A 16,818-nucleotide genomic window follows, 5' to 3' on the forward strand; every position below is an offset into this window, starting at 1 on the left:
TGGATGATGAGGTTCAGTCTACAGCAATTGTGACAAAGTTCCTCCTCTATCTTGGTGGGTCCTGCGCTTATTGGCGGATTTTCTTGCCTCAGAGATTCACCATGTGGGTTGGGGGAACAGCCCAGAGACCTTCCCCTCTGGAAGAACCCACAGTCCAAGTCAATTGGGAGGTTTGGGAGGTTTGGGGGGGGGGGGGGGGAAGGAAACCCAGGCCTGCCCTCTACTCCAGGATCCAGCCCAGGGCCCTATGGACTGCAGCTGTCTATAGTGCCTCCTGTAACAGCTGCATGACAGCTACAACTCCCTGGGCTACTTCCCCATGGCCTCCTCCAAACACCTTCCTTATTCTCACCACAGGACCTTCCTTCTGGTGTCTGATAACGCTAGTGCTCCTCAGTCATCAAGCAGCACACCCTCTCACTCCCAGTTCCTCACACTCACACCACAAACAGAAGTGAGCTCCTTTTTAAAACCCAGGTGCCCTGATTAGCCTGCCTTAATTGATTCTAGCAGCTTCTTCTTAATTGGCTCCAGGTGCCCTAATTAGCCTGCCTGCCTTAACTGGTTCTAGCAGGTTCCTGATTACTCTAGTGCAGCCCCTGCTCTGGTCACTCACGGAACAGAAAACTACTCATCCAGTGACCAGTATATTTGCCCTCTACCAGACTCCTGTACCCCACTGGGCTGGGTTTGTCACACAATGTACAGATGAAGAAAAAAATATTCAAGGTAAAAGTCCTGTATTGATGTCAGGATTCCACAGAAATTACTATTCCAAGCAAGCCATTGGTTCTTCTAGATCAACAACGTTCCTCTGGAATGACCAAATCCTAATCAATGATGCACATCTGCATTGGGGGGGAGGGAGGGGAGAGGAAGAGGGGCCTTCCTGGCCCCTGCAGGCAATCATCTGACAACTTGAAGCATGACATTTAATTAGTCTTATTGCTTGCATTGGTATAAATTCAGTTAGGGGCTATGAGATAATCCAGCCCTTATTAAAATCCAGCCACAGTATTTGAATCGCTTTTCTGCTCTCCTTTCTCTAGAAAACACGATCAGCTTCTCTCATTTTTGGAGTGCTGGTTGTAACCGTCTCTGAAATTTTATCTTTACAATGTAAAATAATACCCTCTTATGTTAGTACAAGAAGCTTTGATTTACCAACAAGAATATGCAAATAGCTCAACCTCGCTAGTCTTTTCCCACAGAGACAATTGAATATGCACTATTATTGATACAATAAATATATTAAACTTACCAAATCTTTACAGATAAAATCTCAAATATAGAGGGTTTATTTAAAATAGAAAATAAATGCTAATTTTATTTACCCTTCTTTGTAATCCACTGTGAGATCTGGAGATGAAAATCACTATATAAGAGCTAATTATTAATTATTATTAAAAGTCCAATGAATCAGGGTATCTGGGAAGTGATTGCTCCTTTTTACATTGATACACAAAGCACATACCGCACTGCTGGAGCACTGTAAGCTTCCTTCGATTTCCCTTTAACAATTTTATCTTTCTAATAAATAGGAAAACAGCGAGTGCTTACTGGTGAAGTTTGCTTGCCTTTATTGTTAGCACACAGATTTTAAGATTGGGAAGTGGATCGTCGACTTGCTTACTATAGTACCATGCTCTGTTTTTCAGTAAAATTCTCCATTTATTTCCCTCTTTCCTATCACAGGCTCAACATTGTGCGCAGTCTTCCTAAACTGGAAGTCAGAAAAATGATTAGCTGCCATTTTCAAATGTATTTTGTATTTGCACGTGCTAAACCTGAATTTATAGAGTAGAAACAAAACCTAACTAAACAATACTAAACACAAGATCAAGGAACCAATTCCATGTCCGATGGTCAATTTTCTGGCCTCACGGGATTTATGATTTCTTCCTCCTACTCCCAAGATGCATGATACTAATTATTTCAGACAACAAATTTACCTTGCTCTCAACAAAATCAGATCCAACATATATATGGGATAGTAACATAGTATTGTATATTACCATCATATATTGGATAGTAATGTACTGTACACAGAACTAAGACTGCTGACCCCTCCTTCCCCCGAATAAAACAAACACTAAAATTATATCCTAAAAAATCCTTAAAGTTCTTTTACAGAATTTTAGAAATCACTCCTCTTTCATAGAGAATATTTCAATCAACACACTTAAGGATGAATAAGAAACCAAAATTCAGATAGTAATGTTATAAAATCCATCAGAATTTTCCTAAAATTGATAATTATTTAAATGCTTTTAACTTTTAACCTTGTCACTGGAATCATAGAATTAGAGGAATATAGGGCTGGAAGGGTTCTTGAGAAGCCATCAAGTCCAGCCCCCGTGCTGCAGGAGTAAGTAAACCTAGACCATCCCTGATAGGTGTTTGTTCAACCTGTTCTTAAAACCTCCAGTGATGGGGATCCCACAACTCTCCTTGTGCAGAGCTTAACAGCCTTTATACTTAGAAAGTTTTTCCTAATATGTAACCTAAATTGCCCTTGCTGCTTAAATCTTTAACAATAATTAAAACTGTATTCTTTTAGTAAGTGTTTTCAATATGAATATTGAATGCTAAATACTTTTAAATACAATAAAACTTGTAAATTAAAAAAATCCTACCATGCTATTTTCTGAATAATCAAAGTAATACCCCCTGACTAAAAGAAATAGCTAAGAAATTATTCAAAAGAACCTTTTTGGGAAGTGGGTTTGTAAGACAAAAATTTGTTTAACAAATGTAACAAGCTATTGTATTCTCCAGGTGCAATAAAACTATACATTCCAGAATTCTCACTGCATGTTATTTAGCTCTAGTATATCCTGCCTCTTAGTGGGAAGCAACTTTATAATCTAAAGTGAGAAGACAGAAAACTTTACACAGATGGAAGGGAATAAAAGAAAGAAGGGAAAACATTCATACACCATTATTTATGAGACCTTAATGCTCCCAAGGACCCTGATAAAAAGACCCACAAGCAGCAAGTACATTCAGGCAAACTGCATCTCTGAAATAATTAATCTCAGATGCTCCTCCACATTGTTCCTAATAAAAACACGCTCACTAGGCTAGGAACAAACACATTAATACCGTCAAGTATTTATGACCAAAAAATATACTTGGAAAAAGAGGAAATTCTTGTAGTGCTAACACCCATTACAGTTCAAATATGGGGCTGTATTGTGCCTTGTCCTACATAGGTGTACTGGGAGGAGTCCCATCCCTTCAGTGCACCTGGCAGGCCTCTAGCACTCCCTGAGCACTAGTCGATCAAGACTGGTGAATGCAACTAGTGCAGGGGTGGGCAAACTTTTGGGGCCAAGGACCACATCTGGATGGGGAAATTGTATGCAGGGCCTGGGCAGAGGGTTGGGGTGTGGGAGGGAGGGAGTGCGGGATGTGGGAGGGGATGGGGTGTGCAGGAAGGGGCTCAGGGCAAGGGATTGGGGCAGAGGAGGGGTGTGGGCTGTGTGAGGGGGCTCAGGGAAGGGGGTTGGGCTGCAGGAGGGGTACAGGGTGCAGCAGGGGGCTCAGGGCAGGGGGTTGGGGTGCACAGGGGTGCAGGATGCAGCAAGGGGCTCAGGGCAGGGGGTTGGGGTGCAGGAGGGGTGCGAGATGTATGAGGGGGCTCAGGGCAGGGAGTTGGGGTGCAAGATGCAGGCAGGAGGCTTAGGGCAGGGAGTTGGGGCGGGGTGCAGGAGGGCTTCGGGCTCTGGGGTGGCAGTGGCGCGCACTGGGACCAGAGCAGGCTCCCTGCCTGCCTGCCTGCCCTGTCCCCGGCCCTGCACCACTCCAGGAAGCGCTGCAGGCCTGGGGGAGGGGGGGAGGAGGGCTCCATGTGTGCCGCCCTTGCTGTGCCTCCAGGTACCTCTCCCCATTGGCCGCAGTTCCCTCTTCCCAGCCAATGGGAGCTGCGGGGGGTGGTGCCTGGAGGCAAGAGCAACACATGGAGCCCTCTGTCACCCCACCTGGGGGCCACAGGGACTTGGAGATGGCCGCTTCTGGAGAGCGGCGCGGGGCCTGCGGCGCCGGGGGGGGGCAATCCTGCGGGGCGGATCCAAAGCCCTCAGGGGCCAAATCCGGCCCGCGGGCCGTAGTTTGCCCACCCCTGATCTAGTGCCACTCCAGGGCCCCAAGTGGGTGTGGTTAGCCAGGTTATGGGCATGGCCAATCCTCCCCATATCCCCTGCTAGGATCTGACAGTGAGCAGCAGGGGTGCACACAAGACATCTTCCACCACAAGGTGCAAGGAGTGCTATACAGCACACCCTCCCTGAGGCATTTTCTGTCTCAACTGAATCTCAAAAGAATATCCTCACTTCTTTGACACTGAACACAAGATCCTTTGGAATAAATATTGAATGTGGTAGGCACTGAGAACAATCTAAATATCTAGACTAGCTAGACAATGAATCACCAATATTCAGACAACTGCTATTATTTCTGCTTTACCTTTTTCTCAATATGTCTCTTTTTTTGCCCTTTTCTTCTCTTGCATTTTTGCTCCTCCTTTCTGCTACCTTTTCACTCGTCTCTTATTGCTCTTTTTTCTTATTGTTTGCTCTCTGAAAGAGTAGCAGCATTTTATGCATGAAAGAGTTGCACAGGGAAAAAGATTCCTCCTGTGTGTAATATGTTTTTAAGCTGATACAGAAGGAAACTGACTTTTCCCTAGCTAGATTAATCAGTTTCCTTCTGCATGAAGTAAGCTACACAGTGAGCTAACTATAGAGAGAAACTGACTGGGATGGTGTCACACAGGTCAGTTTCTCTTGCAGCAACCTCCCTGTGTTGCATTTGTTAGCTGACGTGCTGCTGCTGTTCACAGGTTGTCTGGATAGGTGTTGTATAACTGATTCAGGACATTTAGCAGAAGAGGGGTGTGTGTGTGTGTGTGTGTGTGTGTGTGTGTGTGTGTGTGTGGACCAGCCCTGTATGAACACTGTACAAAAATCACTGCAACAATCATTTCCAGAGAAATGCATTGGAATGTCACAAGCAGGGGGTCAGGAACTCATTAACTTTGATATGGAAAGTTCCTGTTCCCAGGCAAATATCCTTAGTAATATAAAGGTGGGGGGCGGGCGGGAGGAAATACACTGATATATACACACATGCTTTATTAAAAAAATACCACTATATTAAAAAAACAAAGTTGATTACTCAAAAGTTAGGAAATAGCAGAATTAAGGAAGCCTGGGCAAGGGTCATCAGCAATTTAAATCTGGGATCTTGAGGGTACTTCTACACTACAATAAAAACCTCAGAGCACCGAGTCTCAGAGCTGAGGTCAATTGACTCAAGCTTGTGGGGCTCAGGCTGTGGAACTAAAAAGTGCAGTGCAGGCATTTGGGCTCGGGCAGGAGTGAGGGCTCTGATATCCTCCCCCATCATAGGGTTTCAGAGCCCAGGCTCCAGAGCAAGCCTGAATGTCTACACTGCAATTTTTAGCCCCGCAAGCTGAGCCCCATGAGCCGAAGTCGGCTGACCCCAGCGAGCCGTGGCCATGCAGCAGATCTTTCATTGCAGTGTAGACGTACTCTCAGATACACAGCACTTGCGCTAAATGAGTGACTGTACTAACTGACAGCAATAGTACACTGTTACCCACGTCAGTCCAATTTTGTAAATCCATCTAACGCAATGGAGTTACATAGTACTAGATTAAAGCAATGTAACAGGCGGCCTGGAGGGCCAGACAGCCTAGTAGTTAGAGCATATGGCTCTTGGCCCCCCTGCTTGGTTCCAGGGCCTCAGTCTTTAAGGCCAGGGGGAGGTACAGGGACTTGGGTCCTCCCTAGGGTTGCCAACTTTCTACTCGCACAACACCCTTGCCCCGCCCCTCTTTAGAGGCCCCTCCCATGCCAGGCCCCTTCTCCATTCCCCCTCCCTCTGTCACTCGCTCTTCCCACCCTCACTAGCTCATTTTCACTGGACTGGTTCAGAAGGTTGGGGTGCGGGAGTGGGTGAGGGCTCCGGCTTGGGGTCTGGGCTCCAGGATGGGGCCAGAAATGAGGAGTTCAGGGGGTGAGAGGGGGCTCCAGTCTGAGGCACTGTGTTGGGATGCGGGAGGGTTTGAGTGCTCCGGCTGTGGGTTGTAAGCTCTGAGGTGGGACCAGGGATGAGGGGTTTGGGGTGCAGGAGAGGGCTCCGTGCTGGGGCAGGGGTTGGGGTGCTGGGGGGGATGAGGTCTCCAGTTGGTGGTGCAGGCTCTGGGGAGGGACCGGAGATGAGAGGTTTGGGTTGCAAGAGGGGGCTCCAGGCTGGGGGGTGGAGCTGAGGGGTTTGGAGTATGGGAGGGGCCTCTGGGCTGAGGCAGGGGGTTGGGGTGTGGGCGGGAGTCAGGGGTGCAGGCTCCGAGTGGCACTTACCTCATGCAGATCCTGGGAGCAGCAGTACGTCCCCCGTCTGGCTCCTATGTGGAGGTATGGCCAGGCGACTCTGTGTACTGCCCCATCCGCAGGCGCGGTCCCCGCAGCAACCATTGGCTGCAGTTCCCGGCCAATGGGAGCTGCGGAACTGGTGCTTGCAGCGGGGGCAGTGTGCCGAGCCCCCGGATCCCTCTATGTGTAGGAATCGGAGGGGGGACATGCTGCTGGTTCCAGGAGCCACGCGGAACCACGGCAAGCAGAGAGTCTGCCTTAGCCCCGCTGCACTGCCGACTGGACTTTTAACGGCCCGGTTTATTAAAAACAGATCATACTTTATACGGATATAAAAAAGACTTTACTATCATAAAATCATTCCACATTGAGCATACATTTTTATAATAAGGCTATTGAGAGAATTCTCACATGAAGACAATTTCACTGGTACTATAAAATAAAGAGTATGCTAGTATTCATGCAGTTTTAGCTAGCACTATAAAGAAGAAATTAAAAGTAACACTTATGATTAAAATACAAATCTTCTCACATACAAAGAAATCAGCCTATTTCTTTAAAAACTGATCACACAATGTGGGTGTCGCAAAATCCTGGTTCTTTCACGACTAGGGTTGCCAACTTTCTAGTCGCAGAAAATCAAACACCCTTGCCCTGCCCCTGTACTGCCCCTTCTATGAGGCCCTGCCCCCCCATCCTCCCCTCCCGCCATCGCTTGCTCTCCCCGCAACCTCACTCACTCCCTCATTTTCACCGGGCTGGGGCAGGAGGTTGGGGTGCAGGAGGGGGTGAGGGCTCCAGCTAGAGGTGTAGGCACTGGGGTGGGGCCAAGGCTGAGGGGTTTGTGGTGCAGGAAGGGGCTGGGGGTGGGGCTGAGGGGTTCGGAGTGTGGGAGGGGCTCCGGGCTGGGGCAGGAGGTTGCGGTGTAGGAGGAGATACGGCCTTTGGGTTAGGGGTGCAGGCTGTGGAGTGGGGCCAGAAATGAGGTGTTCAGGGTGCGGGAGGAGGCTCAGGGCTGTGCCAGGGGTTTGGGGTGTGGGCTCCAGACAGTGCTTACCTCAGGCAGCTCCTGGAAGCGGCTGGCATGTCCCTCCTCTGGCTCCTAGGCACAGGGGAAGCCAGGTGGCTCCGCATGCTTCCCCTGCCTGCAGGCACCGCCTCCACAGCTCCAACTGGTCGTGGTTCCTGGCCAATGGAAGCTGCAGAGACAGCACTCAGGGCAGAAGCCGCGTGCGGAGCCTTCTGGCCATCCCTGTGTCTAGAAGCCAGAGTAGGGACATGCCAGCCGCTTCCAGGAGCCGTGCAGAGCCAGGCAGGCAGCCTGACTGCCCTGCTGCAGGCCGCCAACCAGACTTTTAATTCTGGTTGAAAACTGGATGCCTGGGAACCCTATTCTATACTGCTGTGAAAACGAATACCCTTCCTTCATTTACAAAAGGACTATGAGAAGGGAATATTATTTCCACTGGCTCCTAGGAGGTATAATCAAACTATGTCAGTTCTGCAAGAAAAATGAGAGAAGTTGTGAATCACGCAATGCAGATGCTAAGTTCTGAGGGTTCGCACAGAACAGGAGGATCATAGTTCCATGATAAAGTGCAGTAAAACAGGGCATTTCTAAGCAGGTCTCAGGGCATCTTCAAATAAGGTTCAACGTATAACCTCGGATTTACATCTGTGTAGCTGAAATTCACCATCTGGCCTTATCAATTTTGTCATATCATTCATTTTATATTTTTCCCCTAGAATTGTCAAGCAATTTGATTTTGCCCATCTGGTATTTTTTTTTCTTGTTTCAAGGCAGTTAAAAACATTTTTTTTAAAGATAAGCAAGAAAAAAACACAACTATCCAAAAAATGTGTCCATTCAGTTCCTAGAAATTCTTGCTCACATTACATACCACTCATGAAAAGGATTTAAAACTATGTAATATTTATAATTAACTGATAGTACATGTCAATACCACAAGAAATAAAAACTATGTTAAAAGAACGTTATTAAGGTTGCAAAGTCAAGCACTCAAAAATCAGGAAATGCCAGAATTAAGCACAACCCCAGCTAGCGGCACGGCACCAGCCTTTTCCCTGTGGGGGGGTGAGGTGGGCCTTAGCTCCCACTCACCACAGGGCCCTGCCCCCTGTTTCTCCCTTCCATTCGAGGCCCTGCCCCCTGGCCAGGCTGGAAGCCAGAGCCGGACCATGGTAAGAGCAGCCCAGGGAGCCTGGGCCACTGTGGGGAGCTCTGGACCCGCCACCTGCCCTGGGTGGCACTTTTTCAGGGAGCAGGAACATGGGCTGGGGGCTGCCTCCAGGCACCCCAGCCCCTGCCCAGGGCAGGTGGCGAGTCCAGGGCTCCCCATAGCAGCCAGGCTCCCTGGGCGGCTCTTACCATATCTGGTCTCCAGGTTCCAGCTTGGCCAGGTGGCAGGACCTTGGGGGGAAGAAGAGGAACAGGGGGTAGGGCCCTGGGGGGAGAAAGGAGGAGCAGGGGAGAAAGAAGGAACAGGGGGCAGGGTCACATTCTGGCGCCAATGGCCCCTCCCCACTTCTACCAAGGTTCCAGAGCCCCTGGGCACGGACCCTTTGGGTAAATCCTAAAGGTTCAGAGTTTTTCTTTAATTTAATATTTCATATAAAACAGGTATTATATATATTTTAGGTACATTAGTATATGTTAAAGAAAATCTATGATCATGTGCCCATCAGTTATTCATATTTATTTGGGATTAATAAATAAGTATTATGAAATGTAATGATACTGGCAGTGTTCAACTTTCTCTTTTCCAGTGATCCTGTAACTCTTTTTCAAGATACACAAAGCCTTTTGTGTTTAAGGAGTTTTAGAACCATTACTCCATGAACTCAAGGCATTCTGTATTTTCCTTGTTTTCTCAAATTTTTAGGACATCACACTTTTCTGACTCATCTCCATTTTTCTATAATCTTGCACCTTCAGTCAGCTAAGATATTATTTTTCATTAGAACTTTAAGTTTACACATCATGCAGTTTGTCCCTGCTCTTTTGCCTTTGTTTCTACTGTATTCCACTGTTGCTCTGGCATCCAAATTAAGCTGTCCAAATTGCTAATTCTTTCCAGTTTTACCTTCAATGTCATGTGCATGTTTTGTCACAAAGCACTGAAATAATCTCTGTAAAGGGTTTTTTGGCTTAAAATTTCTTGTTGTGGCAGCCTTGGAATCAAATGACGCCAACAAATATGCTGTGTTATAGCCCAGATCTTGGTGGTTTGAAAATATCTGTGTCTGTTTTTCCCCTATCCTTTTGGCATGTTAATTTAATTAAAATATGTGGCATATAAATTTGATGCTCAGAACTGAATAACATTCAGCTAAGAAAAGAAATCTCATTAAACCATGTGTCCTAACAGATCCTTTCTTCTGAGCCTTTTCTCTCTTTGGTGCCAAGCTTCACCTCTTCATAATTTGAACATAATAGTTACTGTAAATGCAAACTTGCCAAATACCTTTAACTAACAGCATTTTTACTTTCTGATCTGGCATGATGCATCAAACGATAGGCTGTTTAGTGTGTAAGTTACCTCCAGTTGTGGTCTCAAGCTTAAGTCTCATGTTAGCCAGTCAAATTCTATGCAGCTATATTGACCTACATTTCAAGAAACCCCCTTGCTTCTTTGGGGTTAGTTAAATATAAATCAGAAGAATTTGGCCCCATGCTTACAGTGAATACTTATCTGTATTCTTTCAAGTAATTCTCATTTGATGCTACACTATTTTCAATACTGCTGGGCAACATGGAGGTCCGTAGTGATCAGTATCGAATGACTGGAAAAGGGTTTTCTCCACAGAATGGCCAAGCATTACATGATTGGAAAAAAGAGGACATGGAGGCCATTGTTTCTCGTATAAAGCTATGACTTTGAAAACATGGTTATCTTTTTCACCTTTAAAAAGTTGAGTGCTGCTTTTTTTATTTCATGGTTGTGTTAAGTTCCCCTGCTTCATCATTCTAGCTGCTCAGTGATCCATTGAATTATTGGCTTATTGCCATATCATTCAAAATAAGTGATGGTACAGTTCACTTTTAAACTTCTTTTGTGTCAAATCTTTTGCCAAGATCTGTTTATTGCTGTCACTTGGCAGAGGAAAATATGATGCAGTTTGCAGTGTGCATGGTAACTGAAGATTATTTATTCCTTTCCCATTCCAAGAAGAACCAATAATATTGCAAGATTTCATTAAAGAATTTAATGATTGATCACATGGATTAAGAGTGATATCAGCACTCTCATGTGGACTGGTAATTAGCTGATTGCCAATATTTACAGTCAATGAACATCGAGTTGGGGAATATCACAAGAAGGAGTGGGTGTCACCATTTTATTTAGCATAACATCTTATAATTAATAATAATCATAAGGGAAACAATATTTACTACATTAATCAAATCTGCAGATGATACTAACTTGAAAGGTGCATCAAATAAATGCATGGTCAGTGAAATAATACAAAGATATCTGGAGGAGTTGGAAATAAGGATAGGAAATAAAATATAATTCAACTTGGAAAAATTCATGTGACTACAAAATAAAAAGAAAAATCTGAAATAGATATTTTATGAGAAGGTAACATCTTAGATAACAGAAATGCTGAATAACACTAAGCGATAATGGATACCTTGTTACATATGAGTTTTTAAAAAAATGCAGTTTGAGGCTCCACCTTCATATCTATCCCATCTGAGATGCAGGAGGCAATAGTTCTCGTTATGAAATATTGTTAGGACCCAATCAAAATTACACTATTCAGTTCTGTGTGTTTCTATATGAGAAGGATGTCGGTAAATCGGAAGAAATTCAGAGAATAGCAGCTAAAACAATTGAGGAGCTGGAGGCACCCAATTTATAAGCAAGGAAACAAATACATATAGCTAAGTTAAATAAGGGCCTGATCCTGCACCACTGAACATAGTAGAAGTTATGCCATTAACCACAAGAGCTACAAGATGGAGCCAGTAACAAATATTTGATTAGAGTATATGATTATTGAAGCATGCAAATAACCAGGGAAAGACATTCATTATGGTACTTCAAAAAGTAAATTGGAAGGAATTAAATTAATCAATAGATATGCTAATATGCCTAGTAAGGAATTTATTTGTCAATAAACATTTCCTGAATCTTTGTTGTCTGTATAGTTACATACATAGTTGCTAACAGGTATTTAGAAATAAATTACCAAAATAATTGAAAATGTTGTGATTATATTGTGTTGTTTTGACAAATAAAATATGCCGAATTTTAAAATATTGTGCACAGAATTTTTAATTTTTGGCACAAAATTCCCAGGAGTACAATGTTCAGAGACTGCTTGAAGAACCATAACTTTAGCATTTCTAAACTTTTGAGGGCTTCATTATGTACTCCTGATCATCACAGCACAAGCACAGGATTAATGTCCTTCCTGTCAGATTCCCTGCCCCCCCTCCCCCCGAGAATAACTGACTCTGACACGGCAAAGGGAAGCCGTGAGAGTGGTCACACTGCAATTACACCTATCACCTACCAGGGACTAATGTGCCAGAAAAGAAGGCAGCTGGCTCAGGGGCTGGAGCAGCCAACCATGGAGAGGAAAGAGGGCAGAGGTTCCCTTCCTCACGGTGCCCTGCCCATGTGGTCAGGTGAGTGGACATGGGATATGAGGGGGACAGGACAGAGAGCAGGGCACACAGGGCTTCTGGGGCTCACACAAACTGGGGTTCAGAAAGGCTAGTGGGGGGAGACTGGGGTAGGGGCACAGGAGCTAATGGGATGACAATACTGAGCCAGGGGCTGAATCGGAGTGAGGGTGCAGGGCCACATGGGGACAGGAGAGAGTGGGGGTGCAGGGTCACATGGGGATATATGCAGATATGCCTGGGTGAATGGAGAGTGGGAGTGCAGGGCCACATAGGGACAGGGGCAGATGTACCTGACTCAGTGGGGTGGTATCAGCCAGGGTCAGCATGAGGGAGGCTCCCCAACACCCAAACAGTCCTTCCGCTACCCCCAAAAACCTGTTCCATACTTCTTTCACCCACACCCAACAACCCTCCAGGTTCACTCCCAGTCTCCTTCACAGCAATCACTTCCCTATCCTTCAACTCCTCCATTACCCCTGACTCCCCCAAGCCTTTACATTGCTTCTGAGGGGTGCAGAAAATACATTTATGTGTTGTAGTTTAAATGAATTATTACTAAAAGTTCTGTATTGATATGCCTAATAAGGAATCTATTTGTCAAAAAACATTTCCTTAATCTTTTTTGTTGTCTGTATTGTTATAGACATACTTGCTGACAAGTATTTTGAAATAAATTACCAATATAATTGAAAATGGTGTGATTATATTGTATTATTTTGTCAAATAAAATATGCAGATTTTTGCAGAATTTTAAAATATTATGCACAAAATTTTTAATTTTTTGATGCAGAATTCCCCCAGGAGTAATATATACCCATCCTTTAACACAAACAGCATGCAAGACAATCCTTTCTTTCAAAAATCTCAGCCCAGTGCCAATGCCCAGTTTTGGGGGAGCAACTCTACCTCAAGAATTTACTTCTGCCAGAGACTTAGGTTCCCTCTGTTGCCAGGAACAGGGAATGGGTTACAGGGGATGGATCATTTGATGATTACCTGTTCTCTTCATTCCCTCTGAAGCACCTGGCATTGGCCGCTGTCGGAAGACAGGATACTGGGCTAGATGGACCTTTGGTCTGACCCAGTATGGCTGTTCTTATGTTCAGGTAGCAAGCAAACTTTCACGTTGCTCACAAAGCTCCCTCTACCCAGAACTTTCCATAACAAAGCTAGCAAGAACACAAAGTATGTCTTCCCACATTTGCCTGCATGCAAAGAGAAAGAGGATGTTGTGAAGGCCAAGAATATAACAGGGTTCAAAAAAGAACTAGATAAATTCATGGAGGACAGGTCCATCAATGGCTATTAGCCAGGATGGGCAGGGATGGTGTCCCTAGCCTCTGTTTGCCAGAAGCTGAGAATGGGTGACAGGGGAAGGATCACTTGATGATTACCTGTTCTGTTCATTCCCTCTGACGCACCTGGCATTTGGCCACTGTCGGAAGATGGGATACTGGGCTAGATGGACCTTTGGTCTGACTCACTATGGCCATTCTTATGTTTTTATGACTTGTGTAGATGAACATTAATTGGGATGCAAATCTACCTTGCACTAGCCTACTGTGCACTAACTGTCCATGTGGACCCTGCTGCCATTCACAGAGTTCCCTAGTTCTCTGCTTTGAAACTGAAATAGATCAAAATGCACTAGGGAGATTTTGGTGTGCATCAGCAGGATCCATATGGACAGTTAGCGTGCAGCATACTAGTGTGAGATAGATTTATGCCCCACCTTGTCATGCACTAACTGTTCATCTATATAAGCCCAAAGACTATGTATAGCAACGCCACCTTCCATAACAATACTGCATGTATCAATTTGTTTCATTGTCCTCAGTGGACTTTGGATGACTTCACAAACATTTGAAAGAAAGATATAAGTCTCAAATGGAAAATAAATCAGCAAGTATCAAAGTTTAACTATTTACATATTTCCTGTTCATAGAATCATAGAGGATTAGAGGTCATCTAGTCCAATCCCCTGCTCAAAGCAGGACCAACGCCAACTAATTCATCCCAGACAGGGCTTTGTCAAGCCAGGCCTTAAAAACCTCTTAGGATGGAGATTTCACCACCTACCTAGGTAACCCATTCCAGTCCCATTCACGACCCTCCTAGTGAAATAGTTTTTCCTAATATCCAACTTAGACCTCCCCCACTGCAACTTGAGAGCATTGCTCCTTGTTCTGTCAGCTGCCACTACTGAGAACAGCCTAGATCCATCCTCTTTGGAACCCCCCTTCAGGTAGTTGAATGCTGCTATCAAATCCCCCAACACTCTTCTCTTCTGCAGACTAAATAAGACCAGTTCCCTCAGCCTCTCCTCATAAGCCATGTGCCCCAGCTCCCTAATCATTTTCATTCTCCTCTGCTGGACTCGCTCCAATTTGTCCACATCCTTTCTGTAGTGGGGGCCCCAAAACTGGACGTAGTACTCCAGATTTGCCTCACCAGTACAGAATAGAGGGGAATAATCACTTCCCTTGATCTGTTGGCAACGCTCCTACTTATACAGCCCAATATGCCGTTAGCCTTCTTCGCAACAAGGGCACACTGTTGACTCATATCCAGCTTCTCGTCCACTGTAATCCCCAGGTCCTTTTCTGCAGAACTGCTGCTTAGCCAGTTGGTGCCCAGCCTGTAGCAGTGCATGGGATTCTTCCGTCCTAAGTGCAGGACTCTGCACTTGTCCTTGTTGAACCTCATCAGATTTCTTTTGGCCCAATCCTCCAATTTGTCTAGGTCACTCTGGACCCTATCCCTACCCTCCAGCGTATCTACCTCTCCACCCAGCTTAGTGTCATCCACAAACTTGCTGGGGGTGCAATCCATCCCATCATCCAGATAATTAATGAAGAAGTTGAACAAAACCAGCCCCAGGACCGACCCCTGGGGAACTCTGCTTGATACCAGCTGCCAACTAGACATCGAGCTGTTGTTCACTACCCATTGAGTCCGACGATCTAACCAGCTTTCTATCCACCTTATAATCCATTCATCCAATCCATACTTTTTTAACTTGCTGGCAAGTAGCAACTTGCTGGGAGACCGTATCAAAAGCTTTGCTAAAGTCAAGATATATCATGTCCACTGTTTTCCCCATATCCACAGAACCAGTTATCTCATCATAGAAAGCAATCAGGTTGATCAGGCATGACTTGCCCTTGGTGAATCCATGTTGACATTTCCTGATCACCTTCCTCTCCTCCAAGTGCTTCAAAATGGATTCCTTGAGGACCTGGCTCCATGATTTTTCCGGGGAATGAGGTGAGGCTGAGCAGTCTGTAGTTTCCCAGATTCTCCTTCTTCCCTTTTTAAAATATGGGCACTATATTTGCCTTTTTCCAGTCGTCCGGGACCTTCCCTGATCGCCACGAGTTTTCAAAGATAATGACTTTGCAATCACATCAGCCAACTCCCTCAGCACCCTCGGCTGCACTGCATGTCCAGCTTTTCTAAATAGTCCTTAACCTGTTCTTTCACCACTGAGGGCTGCTCACTTCCTCCCCATACTGTGCTGCCCAGTGCAGCAGTCTGGGAGCTAACCTTGTCTGTGAAGACGGAGGCAAAACAGTGTATTGAGTACTTACACATTTTCCACATCATCTGTCACTAGGTTGTCTCCCCCGTTCAGTAAGGGTCTCACACTTTCCCTGACCTTCTTGTTCCTAACATACCTGTAGAAACCCTTCTTGTTACCCTTCACATCCCTTGCTAGCTGCAACTCCAATTGTGCTTTGGCCTTCCTGATTACACCCCTGCATGCTCGAGCAATATTTTTATACTCCTCCCTAGTCATCTGTCCAAGTTTCCACTTCTTGTAAGTTTCCTTTTTGGGTTTAAGCTCACCGAAGATTTCTCTGTTAAGCCAAGCTGGTTGCCTGCCATATTTGTTATTCTTTCTGCACATCAGGATGGTTTGTTCCTGTGCTGTCAATAAGGCTTCTTTAAAATACAGCCAGGTCTCCTGGACTCCTTTCTCTCTCATATTAGCGTCCCAGGAGATCCTGCCCATCAGTTCCCTGAGGGAGTCAAAGTCTGCTTTTCTGAAGTCTAAGGTCCATATTCTGCTGCTCTCCTTTCTTCCTTTTGTCAGGATCCTGAACTTGACCATCTCATGGTCACTGCTGCCCAGAGTGCCACCCATTTCTACTTCCCCTACTAATTCTTCCCTGTTTGTGAGCAGCAGGTCAAGAGGAGTATGGCCCCTAGTTGGTTCCTCCAGAACTTGCACCAGGAAGTTGTCCCCAACACTCTCCAAAAACTTTCTGGATTGTCTGTGCACTGCTGTATTGCTCTCCCAGCAGATGCCAGGGTGATTGAAGTCCCACATGAGAACCATGGCCTGTGATCTGGAAACTTCTGTTAGTTGTTCGAAGAAAGCCTCATTTACCTCATCCTCCTGGTCTGGTGGTCTATAGCAGACATGCACCACGACATCACCCTTGTTGCTCTAGCCGCTAAACTTAACCCAAAGACTCTCAACAGGCTTTTCTCAGAGCTTCAGTATGAAACTGGAGCAATCATACTACTCTCTTACAGACAGTGCAACTCCTCCACCTTTTCTCCCCTGCCTGTCCTTCCTGAACAGTTTATACCCATCCACGACAGTGCTCCAGTCATGTGAGTTACCCCACCAAGCCTCAGTTATTCCAATCACATCATATTCCTTGACTGTGCCAGGACTTCCAATTCTTCCTGCTTGTTTCCCAGACTTCTTGCGTTTGTGTACAGGCACCTAAGATAACTAGCCTATTGCCC

At 45.4% G+C, this 16,818-nt stretch overlaps 1 protein-coding gene across 2 annotated transcripts in view; it reads right to left on the reverse strand.

Moving 5' to 3' along the window:
- Window positions 1-16,818, reverse strand: part of LOC135980821 (heparan-sulfate 6-O-sulfotransferase 3-like) — a 61,300-nt gene that overhangs the window by 27,079 nt on the left and 17,403 nt on the right. The window lies entirely within an intron of this gene.

Source organism: Chrysemys picta, chromosome 1 (genome assembly GCF_011386835.1).
Source record: "Chrysemys picta bellii isolate R12L10 chromosome 1, ASM1138683v2, whole genome shotgun sequence".
NCBI classification, from domain to species: Eukaryota; Metazoa; Chordata; order Testudines; family Emydidae; genus Chrysemys; species Chrysemys picta.